Below are 12457 nucleotides of genomic sequence, written 5' to 3'. Positions count from 1 at the left end.
CGCCTCAGGACCTTTTCTCCTGAGTCCCTTTCAGTCCTCCAACCACACTCCCACGTGCCACTTAGGCCCCAGCAAGCCACCTGGTGGGGGAACTGGTGCTCCTCCCCTACCTTTCCGGTCACTCCTAGTACTCCCAGTGGCACTCTCCCCCTAACTCTGCCACCTTGTCGACCTCCACCTATACTGTTTCCTCACCCCCACCCACTCCCCTCCCACCCCCACAGACACTGTCCCCCTACCCATCCCTGGCCCCTCCAAACTCTGTCCCCACACACATACTCTTTCCCCCCTCAGCCTCTGCCCCCATCTCCCCACCACCATCTCAAGTGTAGGCCAAAGCGCTGTTTGTACCATGAGGGCCTTTGGGAGTGAAAGGTCAGTCGGTGTCACCTGTCTCCCTACAGCTTGGCCCCAGATGCGGGTTTCTCTGGAGTTGTCTTGGGGATCTCTGTTTTGTCCCCTAGAGGCATCTCCCCCAGGTACAGAGAGTAACCAGAAAGCAGGAGTCTTCCATACTTACCCACAGATATCCACAAACCTTAGGGGGGACAGGCCTCTAGGGGTGATGCATGAGCTCTCCCTCATTCAGGGAATATCTCCTCCCAACCCATGGGTTCATTCACCAGGGATCGGGCCCACGGATGCCCCAAGCTGGCAATCTCTCCCTTATCTTGCTCCACGAAACACCCTGATTACATATCTCAAGCTTTCGGAGGGTCCCAGCGAATACCTTTTTTGGGATGAGTAATTAGCTAGTCAGCCGTCTCCGGTTCTAAAATTGTCAGCCTTCTCGATGTTTCTCTGCTAGTTCAGCCCATTCCATTTCTCTGGCTTTCTTCCCCTCACACGACTGCAGAGTCACAGCCAGGGATAGCACCTTCCTGCCTATCTTTCTTTGCCTTCTCACAGCTGCCTTTGGCTGGGTTCGCTTTTAATTATGTCGGGGCGTGCCTGTGTTCATTGGTTCACTGGAACAGAATTTTATGAAGCGTTGTAGTTTACATAGATTTGGGGAAGTTGTCCATTCAGACATGTAAAAGCAAACGATAGATGATACACATTTGTTTTAGTTTTACCTGGGAATGTTGACCTTTTTTTCCTCCTTGTTGTTCCCTTCTTGAATAGAACTTTTTGTCCTGCGGGTTTCACTGGTCTGATGGGCAGCTTCTGTAGGAAAGGTTTGCCATCTATAAAGCAGGGAAGGTGAAAGGAAAAAAAGAGAAAGAAAGAAAGAAAGAAAGAAAGAAAGAAAGAAAGAAAGAATGAAAGAAAGGGAAAAGCAAACCTCAGATCAGTGAATGATTCCTGTCTGCCTGGAAGGACCGTTCTATAGGTGCAAGAGCCCAGAGCCTAGCTTCCAAATGTGCACCAAGCCTATGGTTTATGGCCTTAAAGGTGTGCACATAAGGGCCCAGTGGAGCAGCTATGCATAGGCTGAAATGTGCATACATGAACATATCAAAGGGCAAGCTTAGGTGAAGTTAGTTTCACCGAAATCTTTGGGAGAAAGGGTTCTGCATAAAAGGCGTAGGGATCCCGTGCAACTGTACAGAGCACACATTTGTAGACAAACTAGGCTCATTGAGCACCAATCACATGCTGAACAATTTTACTTACATAACACTCTCTACAACTCATAAGTTGGATATTACCCCCACTTAACAGATAAAAAGAACTGAGGCTCACGTAGATTAAGTAACACACCTAAGGTCACTGATCAGTAACTGAACAGTAATTGGAAACACAGCATGACCCCCAGAGGCCCAGGTCCTCCCACTGATTTCCCTTGCTGGGGTGGGCCCAGAAATCTTTGTTTTTTAAAAGCTCCCTTGGTGACTCCTGATTATGGGCCACTCTTGGGAACACATCAAACCATCCCGCTATCCCTGTTACCAGCCTTGCCTTGGAGCGAGCGGCCTTCTCCACGTTGGATAAAACATTTAAAACATATTTAAATAGCAATTTCGAAAAACTATGCAGCATATGGATTTTCCTTTTGATCTCAAAATGATGACAAACAGACACTTAGATACTTCATAAAAGAAATATCACCAGAAAAAATTATAGAAATCTGGCTTTCAACTCTGTCTTGCTCTAATTTAAACAAAATGCAACTTTCCAGAGTCGCGCTCTCTCCCCCCAAATAAATCCAAACTGGGAGCTTCCTTCGCTTTTCCCCCTGTGCCAGGCCTACACCTATTTATCTCGAATCCGCTTCTGAATAAAAGCCTAGGAGGATGGACAGGAGGGGTAATTTAAGTCCTATCACCCCAAATCACCAAAAATCGAGCACCTCCTCGGAATTCACACCCTGGACTTGAAACACCAAAGAAAGGAGAAGCTGGGGGTAACGGCCAAATGTCCTTAATTGACAACAGAAAGGGGGTGGACAGGAGGGGAGGCTTCTTCCATCCTTTCAAACGCCCCCGCCCCTCCTTGGGTCCCCGGGGAGGCCCCCGTCGCCCAGGTGGAGCGCGTCCCCGGGTGCGGGCGCGCCGCCGCCGGAACGGCCCCCGCAGCAACAGGCGGGCGGTGGCGGAGCGGGGACGCGGGGGAGGGGGGGAGGGCCGGGGGGATGCGCCGCGGGGCCGCGGGGCCCGGGCGGCGTCGGATGTTCGCTGCCCCGCGCAGCCCGGGGAGCAGGTGGCTGCCCTCTGCGCCCGGCGTGCGCCCCGCGCGGGCCAGCCGAGAGGGGCTCCGGCCCCGGCGGCGGCTCGGGAGGAGGCGGGGGCCGCAGAGCCCGGGCGGGGCGAGCGGGACCCCCGGGGGCCGCGCGGGCGGCAGGGGCGTGCCCTCCGCTCTGAGCTCCCGGCCGCCGCCGCCGCCGCCGCCGCACCTCGCGCTCCGGGTCTCTCGGCCGAGAGGCCGCGACACCTAGCGCGGGGCCGCGGCGAAAAAGGAAGGGCCGGGAGGGAGGAGGGGACCGGGAGGTAGCCGCCGGCCAGGCAGCCCCGCTCGCGCCGGGTGCCAGGAGAGGCGACTCCCAGCCTTCCCTCCCAACCCGAAACTTTTCCAGCCCACTGAGGCGTGTTCCTCACGGGTTTCGGCGGCCGGAGTCGCCGTCAGGGAGAGGCTCGGCAAACAAACGCGCCCCCCGACCCACGGGCGGAGGTACACAGGCACACGGGGAGGGACCGGGCCTCGGGGGAGGTGGCTGGGACCGTGAAGGCAGCAGGCGGCCACACAGCCGAAACCCCGCGTGCGAGAAGCAGTGCTTGAAAACCTGCAGAAGCTCGGGAGCCTAGCGGTGCCCGGAGGCTTTGCGTAACTTTGCCCACTGCGCCCCCGCGTGCAGAGGCGTCCCCTCGCACTCACACCCTCACCCCACCCCGCTCCCCCTCAGCCGCGGCCCGAGCCTGCCTTTGTATTTCAGTGACTGGGAAAGATCTGCTAATACTGAGCCAAAGAAGGAGGGATGTAAATTGCGAACATTCCACTCCCGGGTACCACCCCCCCATACCGAGGGACGGCGTCCGGTTCTCCCCGAAAGCGTTCCCTCCGCTTCCCTCTGCCCTTGGGTCTCCAGCTTCTTTACTGTGGACTGAAGAAGGTAAAGCACACCCCGATCCATGCGAATGTTTTTCTGAAAGCACGACCTCTCCAAACCCTGGCCCCCAAAGAACCGGGTGGGGGTTGGAGGGGAAAGCACGTTATTTCGGGGGACAGCAGCACCCCTCGCAAGGCGCGCGCGCGGCCTGGCGGGCGCCTCGCCGGCTTCAGCGCGGCTGGGCGGAGTGGCTGGATTATGTAAGTAACAGCCCTCCATGTGCTCACCACCATCTGTTAATATCTTGATATTGGAAAGTTCGGTGCCTGAGGCAAAGCCAGGGCTGGCGCAGAGCGCCCTGCCTACTCCTTTCTACTGCAGGGCTGGGAAAGCACCTCCCTTCGATTGTTTTCGCCCACTTCCCTAAAATCGAGTAGTAGTGTGCCCCTTCAAGTCACTGACAACCAACCCCGCTCCCCGCAGGTGTGTGTTTGTGGACGAAGGATGATTCTGAGGTCACCTTACTGCAATGAATCCTTTCGATAAATTTATATTTTTACGACCCTTCTAGTTTCCTTTAGGCACTGTGGTGGGCTCTTATTTGGGATGGAAGCTTTATTATTTAAAACAAAAAAAAAAATTTTTTTTTTTTTACTTTTTCCGCCAGCACTCCGGCCCCAAATTCTTGTAAGGGTTATATTTCAACTTCTTTGGAGCGCTTCGCCTCTGTTTACTTTGAAAGCCGTTGGTTAAACAAACATCACTCGGGAGGCTTCTAAGCAGTGGGGTTCCCAGGAGAGAAACGCTGCAGCTGCTACTTGCTACTGATCTTGTGGCATTTCACTTTCCCCCCCATTCAGAACAGATCCAGGTTGAGCTTGGCGTCGCACTGGGCACCGGGGCTAGGGGGGTGGGGAAGGAGAGAATGGCGGTCAGTCTGCTTTTAGACTGCCGGAAGCAGGCCGGCCTGCACCCTGGAGTTGGTTTTTCTTTCTTTCTCTTCCCTTCTTCAGGGTGGTGCTGGTGGTGCTGGATAGTGGATGCTTTTGTGTGCGTGTCCGTCCAGGCAGGATCTTCAGCATCTTTCTTCCGAAATCCACGCCCACGTTTGCCTCTCTCCTGGATCTGGCTGAAGTTCCCAGAATTGGTTTGTTTAGGATCTGACGATGGTTCATCGTAAGGTTTTAAATTACTTATATGCAATCTTCCCTCCTAGCTTCATCTGAGGGCTTTAAGAATGGGGAAGGGGGGCGGAAACACACCGAGGAAAGGTCAAGGCAAAGTGCGTTTAACCCAGGACCAGATGCACAAGGGACGACTGCAGGAGTTTGACTAAGAACTCGAAGCAGATCCCCCTTCCCATAAATAAGTAAATGCAGTCTGCATGGATGAGGTTTGTTGGAAAAGCGGTCAGAACTTGTGTTAACTTTTAAGTTACTGGGGTTGTGTTTCCAATGGACAGAGGAAGGAGTTGACCCTAGGCTTGGCCGCTGGTTTCAGAGATGGAGCCCGTATCTAGGCGACTTCTCGTCTCCGACCTGACTGATCACTTCTCCCCTATCAGAAAACAAACCGGGAGTCGCCCGAGATAGGGGGCTCGGGCCTCACGCCTTGCTCTAGAGCGTCCCAAGACCTGGGAGAGCGCCGCAGCTTGGGCAAGAGAGGTTACCAGGAGCCCGGCCTGTAGGGCGCCCCGACAGCAGGGGACAGGACAGGGCTCCGCGTACGTAGCTCACGGAGCTGGGCTTCGGACCGAGCTCGCTTGCCCAGCGTCGCGCGCGCTCCTGTTTCAACCAGCAGTTCTTGCGCCCTAATGCGGGCTGCGAACTGCCGCGGCGGAGCGTGGCGAGCTGCGAGCCTCCGCTGCGTTGGCTGGGAGTGGGGGAGCTTCCTTGTCTGCCAGACGGCTTTACCCCGACTTGCACTCAGGCCTGCCTTCCCCCCGAGGGTGACAGAAGGCTTACTGGGGTTCGCGAGGAACTTTTCCTGCCGCCAGTTCCCGGGCGTAGAGTGTGCAAAATGTGCAAACCGAGCGCTAGGTGTAACTAACATAACTTGTGGGCTGAAGTTCAAGCCATTTCCTTGCAGATTCTGAATCTTTTCTCTCCCTCTCGGCTTCCTTTCTTCCCCCCTTCTCCCCCTCCTCCTTCCCTGCTCTCTCCTTCCTTTTTTGTAAATGTCAAACTGAGCAGATGGTTTTAAGGTGTGGAGGGCATATATCCTCTACTCCTACCAGTTTATTTGTGGGCTGGCACTAACATATGTACAAACTGGGATACTTAAAGAAAATAATAGGACGGAAAGGCAGAAAGGAAGTAGCCTCGATCCATTCACAGAACCCAAATTTCCCGGCTCAATACACCCGCTTACCTCGAAAGGACCCAACCAATAGAAGCATTATTCCACCCTGCATCTAATGGGCATGTTGATAGATTATTTCTGTCCCCAGCCTAAATTGTCACATCTCGATTAAAACAGTTGATACAATAGCCGATCACTGGGAGTGCGGGTGATGTGTTTGCCCGCATCTGTGTCGTTTCCGAAATGGTGTGGAGGGAGGGTCTGGGGGCGGCGGAAAGAGAGAAGTGAAGGCTGGGGGATGCTCAAGCAAGCCTCTTTTCTTACCCTCAACACCTACCCTGGCTGGCTTGATTATTTCTTCTTCTTCTTCTTCTTCTTCTTCTTCTTCTTCTTCTTCTTCTTCTTCTTCTTCTTCTTCTCAATGTTTGAATCCTGTGCCAAAAGTTTCCTACAGAGTATAGTCTCAGGCATGTTACCATCTCTATTCTTATTCAAAGAGAAGACTTCTTCACAGTGATGAATTTGAGACTGAAATTGTAAACGTCCTAGGAAAGGGGTATATGTGCGTGGCAGAAGATGGTGGTGGTTGTCTGTCAGTGTACTGGTAACACGCCCCATAAACACTGTTGTCCCAACCAACGTCTGCTTGACAGTTGTCCCAAACCTTTGATCTGCTTGAACTCGAGGAACGTACAAAAAATACTTGTTCCCATCCTACCTAAAAACTGAGTGTCTAATCGACTAGGTACGAGTATTTCTGCTTCTCAGCCCTTGTAAGTCCTGGCTTTTATAGGATCTTTAGGTCATAAACGCGGTTGCTTTATTAAAAGCCGTTTACTGTGCCCGGTGAAAGACACGTTCTGGCTGCGGCTGGAAATGCCCTTTCGCATTTGTAACTTGCAAACCTCCAAGGAGCTCTTTAAGAGCCACGTTATCTAAAGAAATCTCCCTGGTTATTTTTCCTCCAAGAGATGTCTAACCAAAGTGCATTTTCTATAGCTTTACGTTGAAGCCCGAAATGTAAGCGTTTGAAATTTCTTACTTAATAAACTTTAAAGTTGGCTACCCAGGAGCCAAAATTGTGTACTCCAGTATGAAACCTCTCTCTTTGGTCATCGTGGGGTGAGTGAGTTAGTGAGGGATAATTGCGAGGTAATGTTTGCAACATTCCCCCCCCCCAAAAAAAAAGGCTGCTGTACCTACAATCCGAAGAACCAAGGGCAGATACTCTTCTTCCTAGTAATTTTGACGGGAGATTAACTGGAACTCAGCCAATACTGGTCTGCTACCAGATGCAGCGGAGCCCAAGTGAAGCCTCTGGCACGTATTATTTAAATCCCCAACCTACCTGTATTTTATTGTCCACTTTGCCTCTAAAAGCAAGCAAGGGTGACATGTATTCTTGATACTGTCTGTGATCATTTAAAATGTGGAACGACCTGCGAGCTTCCCCACTCCCTCCTCCTATACCACTCCACCCCTAAAACCCCACTTTTTCTCCAGTATACTTTTCCGTGCCTTTCTCCACCCAAGTCTGCTCCAAGCTCGGCCACCAGGTGAACTCGATCAGCTGTATCTGGGAAAGGAAGAGAGGGGGTGGGGGGGAAAAAAGGACCTGCGTCCAGGACGAGCGAGTGTGAGCCGAGCGCCGCTCGCGCCGTCGCCCGCTTTGCACAGTGCCCGCAGATGGCTCGCTCCGGCCCCGGCGCGGCGATCCAGTCGCCCCGAAGCGGTGGCAGGGCGGGGGCGGGGGTGGGGGCCGGGGATGGAGGCGGGGGAGGGGGAGCGCGGGGCCCCTCTCCCCTCCTCTCCTCCCAGCCCCTCACCCCCCACCCCTTTTATATTTTTTTTTCCTCCCAAGTTCTCTTGCCTCGCTATCCCCCCTTGAATCCGAAGGCGCCTCGCGATTGGGTGCTGGGGCCGGGTACGTCAGTCAGACTGTGACGTGCAGTCTTCCTGTTTCCTTCAGCTGTGTCTTAAAGTAAATCTTGTTGTGGAGCGGAGCCCTCAGCTGAGGGAGCGCTCTGAAATAATACACCATTGCAGCCGGGGAAGCGCAGCGGCGCAAAAGAGCTCTCGCCGGGCCGCCCGCTCCCTCTCCGCTCGGCTCCTCTCCGCGGCTCCTCTCTTCTTCCCTCCTTCCTCTCCTCTCTTCTCTCCGCTCCTCCCTGCCCTCCTCTGCCTCGTCTTCTTCCCTCTCCTCTCCTCTCCTCTCCCCTCCCACCCTTCCCACCGTCCCCTCTCCCTCGCCCGCTCGCCCCGCTCGCCCCGCTCGCTCGCTCGCTCGCGCGCACTCACCGGCCCCGGTCCAATTATCACATTCATCACCCGCAAGACACCGCCGCGTGTGTGCGCGCGCGTGTTCTCCTCTCCCTGCCGGCAAAACCACGCTCGGTCCCACTGCCCTCTGCACCGCGTAAGTATCCTCTCCCCCTCGCCAGTCCCCTCCCCTTTTCCAGAATCACTTGTCCTGGCTTGTTCTTGAATGGGAAGAAAAGAAAAGAGACTCCCATTACTCATGCCCGTGTAAACATTTTTTTTTTCCAGGAGAAAATGGTGTTATTTAAATGAATCATAATAAAATAGGCTCTAAACAGTTTGAAAGCAGGAGCCTCCGTGGAACTCAGCGCTCCGCTCCTCCCAGTTCCTAAGAGTAAGTGATCCGCTTGGCTTTTATTTCTTTCTCTTTCCTGCTGGTGGCTGGGGTGGTGGTGGCGATGGGGGGGGGGCGGGCGGGCGGCGGGGGAGGCTGATACTGCTGGACTTGTCGCTGATCTTGTCACCTTTTGTGTACTGTTCCTGGGCTGTGAGGAGGCGTTTGCTTCCCTTCCTTCTTTTTCTTGCCCTCTTTTCTCGGGAGAGAGGACCGCGAGGGGGACCGGGTCGCTTTTTGTTCGCCTGGATCCCCGCTTTCCTCCAAGCCCCATCCTTCCCGTCTCTCCCGGCTAAAACTCCTGGGCCAGCCCCCACGTCCTTTCTCTTTGTCTTGTTTATTATAGCTGCCTTTCTTCCAGGCTCTTCCAATTTGCTTGTCATTTGCATACCTTTCACTTCTCCTTTTGAACCCCAGCAGAGGGCCGGGGAGCAGGGAGGAGGGGGGAGGGAGGAGGGGGGCGCTCTGTTACTTTACTCGCAAAACGCTGTCGAAGCCGCAATGTTGAAATCGGGGTTGGAGCGGTGGAGAGATGGTCCCGGGAAGGCAGCGCGGCGTCCCTCTCCAGAGCTCCGAGGAACCGGGGCTAGGTCAAGTTGAGTTGGGTAAGGCGGCCGCGGGAGCCTCAGGAGGTCGTGTGGCAGTGGTGGAGGGATGGGGCCGGAGCGTCGCGGGGGGACCGAGTGCTGGCGGTGCGGGTGGGGGTAGGGGATGTTCTTGGGCTGCGGATCTGCGACGCGAGGACTCTCACGGCCCTGGCTGGCAGTGTGTGTGCCGCGGGGCTGCTGGGATCTGGTCTTGTCTGGGTGGTACCTGCAGTTGTGCCCCAGTTCAGCGGACTGGGGAGGGAGGAGAACAGAGGTGAGGGTGATTGTTACCGGGGAGAATGGTGAGGAGGGCGGGAAGAGCTGCTATCTTGGCTGAACACACCAGGAGGGGGACAGGCAGGGGGGCGCTGGCTGGGGGGGGAGACTTCACCCAAAGTCCAGTTTAGCAAGTTGTTGGTTCTTCTGGCGTGCTAGCCACTTACTCCTGCTAAAACTGAACGCCGGTGGAAAGCGTGGTTCGGAGTGGGGGGGGGGGGTTAGGGAATGGCGGGAGGGAGGTGAAGGGGGAGTAGCTTTCGAGAGAGACTCACACGTCTCCCGCCACTTCTCAGCTTTTTTTCGGAAGTTGAGAGTCCTCCAGGCTGGCAGAGACGAGGAGGAGGAGCGGTTGGGCGATAGTCTTAAATAGCCCAAGGAGGCAGGTTGGAGTGTGAGACTGCTGTTCTTGGCAGTCCAGAACCCTGCTCCGCCTGGGGGAAGGCTGGGAGCTCACCTGCTTGTTTTTATTTTTCCAAGAAGGTCTGTGTTGTCTCCCAGAGCTTATAAAAACAGTGCGAGCACAGGGTGGCCTTCTCTCAAAGTCAAGGCTATAAGTGTCTTCTCTTGTTCTCTCTCTCTCTCTCTCTCTCTCTCTCTCCCTCCCGCTCTCTCCCCGTCCCTTCCCCCCTCCTTCCCTCCCACCTATAACCTCCCTTACAAAAAAAAAAATAATAATAATTTCCTTTCCTAAACTAGGTAGGCAGAAGTCTATTCGTAGAGTGCTGTGCATGGGCAGGGCCTGACAGGTGTGTTGGGTCAAGAAAGACAGGTGCAGATTTCCTCTGTGTCTGTGTGTGTCTGTACAGCTCCAGACCACAATGCGCACTCCAGGGTTGCAGAAGTTTATGAATTTATGGGTGCCCTGCTTAATAGGATTCTCCGGGCTAGTGGGAACCGGGCTGTTGTCATGCTTTGAGCCCGGCCATGTGAGTTCTTTGCTTGGGGGTGGGGGATAAGTTGGTATGTGTTTGTTTATTTTCCTTAAGGATGTTGGCAGGCTGCTGCTGAGGCTGTGTCTCAGGCTTCTGCCTGCCAGGCGGCTGAAAGTCCCCCCACTTCAGGCAGCAGGTGGAGAGAGATTGACTTTCCCTCTGCTTCCCTCTATAGTTTCTGCCTATCTCCCAGGTCTGTGGTGCGGAAGGGGGGTGGGCGAGAGCCGTCTTTTGTGTGCCTGTGTGTTTTGGGCGGCCATGGGCGGTGTGTGTAACTGCCAAGAATACCAAAGTCATTTGAAAGTGTTACTGTTGTTAAAGCTTATCTTTTTAGCGTGCCTTCTCTCTGCCCAGAAAGAATAGGTATGTGCATAAACTCTTTCAAGTCCTATGTTAAATACTCTCATAAAGCAGAATGAGCCTGTCATTGTACCAGACATGTGCCAGATGTCCTAGTTATTACTTTGATGGAGAAGGAAAATCTCAAGTACGTGAGAGGTAACTGCGCTTTCTCTGTTTGATGCAAGATGCAGGCAATCAGCTGTGTGAGGAGTTTCTTGCAAGAACTTCTGAGTATTTTCAGAATGAAATGGGCTGTGTGTGGTGAGAAAGGAAAAGCGGAGCATTGGTGTTACCCTGTCCATATGCTACAACGTGGCCACGTTTATATAATGGTAAAATCGGCGAGGGTAAGGACCGTGGCTTGATGTGTGAGGGAAGCTGTGGAGAATTCAGTGGAAGCACTCTATCTGGATTATTCAAACTTGACCTTTTAAGTTTCTCTTTAAACAGGGTACTTCTTGTGTTACATAGAAATAGGTTAGATGGTGGATGGTTTTATCGGTTGTCTTTGTTGTTTGGGCGACGATGGAGAGTTCATGAAAATGAGATACTGTGTGTCATTTGTCCTTTAGACTTAAAACCTCAGAGTCCCTCCCTCAATACTTGTCTTGGGTGTTCGCGAAGTTTTTTCACGTCATCTATGGATATGTCCATTTCCTTTATGTTTGATAGAGGTTGTCTGTGCTTGGTACTTACTAGTATGTTTATGTGTCCATTATGCAGAATTCTGCTTAGTTTAATCATCACCTTGTGGGAAGAAAAGTCATGCCTACGTCACATGCATCTTTGTTCTCACTTTATTCATTTCCTAGCATGGTTCCTCTAGAAGTAGCACTTGCAATCTTAAAACGTAAGCCAGCTGCCGGGGTTCTCTTTATCTGTTCAAAGTGCAAATAGGCCTTTTTTTTTTTTCGTGAATTTCTTATATCATTTCAGGGATTGTCTTGCATTTTCAACTGTTGATAGAAGGAATGTTTAGGTTTAGGATTAACAAAATAAATTATAAAATGTGACTGTTTTTCTAGTATAAAGACGGATTGTGCATGACATATTATTATTGGATTCCAATTAAGTACCTGTATCAACTGAAAAGGACAGATACCTCAGGAATTTCTCAAACCTTATTGCCTAGCGTAGTCTAAAGCTTTCAAAGGACATTTAGAGTATTTGAATTTTCTACAAAAAAAGAAAAAAGTGTGTTTTTTCTTGAGATCGTTTCTTACTCTTTTACTTACTAATGTGGTGAATTATTGGTGCACATGAATGTTTCAGGCATGTCTCAGAAAATATTCTGTGTTCATTTTGCAGGTGAAAAACGTATGGAATTTTTGATAGGTTGGAGGAATTTTAAGTGAAACGGTTATGATATGAGAACTCTGTTATGATAGGAAATTTTAAAACCTGATATGAGATTTGAGGATACAATCTCAGTTAACTGAAGTACGAACTTCTGTCAAGTGGGTTCTTCAAACTAAACATAAAACGCTTTCTTAACCTTACAGCAGGTAGAAACATCCCTGAAGGAAAAGTTGCTAATTAGCAGAAAGGAACTCTTGAATACAGTGAAGAGGGGTTAGGGGGAAGATTTGATGATTTGGTGGCCTTAGGGGAGACTACCTAAATCAAATCATCTGATCTCCCCCACCCCCCTGCCTTGAATTACCGATTTTCAGGTGGATTTAAGACGTTCTTTGTTAGTGATAGTGCATTCGAAATTTCATAACCAGGTTGACCCAAGTAGATTAGAGGCCCATTCAAAGATTGTTTTCCATAAGAAGTAAAGTGTAGGCTTGAGCAATTTCTTCAAATAATTTTACCAACAAAGACAGATAATCTAAGTAATCCAAACAGGAAACCATGCCAACCTTACACTCAC

At 52.0% G+C, this 12457-nt stretch overlaps 1 protein-coding gene and 1 long non-coding RNA gene across 4 annotated transcripts in view; one reads left to right on the top strand and one right to left on the bottom strand.

The window, feature by feature from the left end:
• LOC116737842 overlaps positions 1 to 8148 on the bottom strand; it is a 101964-nt gene extending 93816 nt beyond the window's left edge. Inside the window, exons 1-2 of the long non-coding RNA XR_004343100.1 lie at positions 8087 to 8148; positions 1077 to 1187 (exon numbers count right to left, since the gene is read on the bottom strand). This is a non-coding gene — a long non-coding RNA (uncharacterized LOC116737842). The remainder of the gene's footprint in view (positions 1 to 1076; positions 1188 to 8086) is intronic.
• The window catches only part of PROX1 (prospero homeobox 1), a 52464-nt gene continuing 48144 nt past the window's right edge, over positions 8138 to 12457 (top strand). For 2 of the 3 annotated variants that reach the window (XM_030302543.1, XM_030302537.1), the window contains exons 1-2: positions 8138 to 8204; positions 8336 to 8441. The gene's annotated coding sequence lies outside the window, so the exon portion shown is untranslated. Of the gene's footprint in view, positions 8205 to 8335; positions 8442 to 8890; positions 9047 to 12457 lie in introns of those variants that run through there. The other variant, XM_030302539.1, reaches the window with a different exon arrangement.

This window comes from Lynx canadensis, chromosome F1, assembly GCF_007474595.2.
Source record: "Lynx canadensis isolate LIC74 chromosome F1, mLynCan4.pri.v2, whole genome shotgun sequence".
Taxonomy (NCBI): domain Eukaryota; kingdom Metazoa; phylum Chordata; class Mammalia; order Carnivora; family Felidae; genus Lynx; species Lynx canadensis.
Note: the sequence above shows the minus strand (reverse complement) of the source record. Positions and strands in the feature narration are given on the sequence as shown.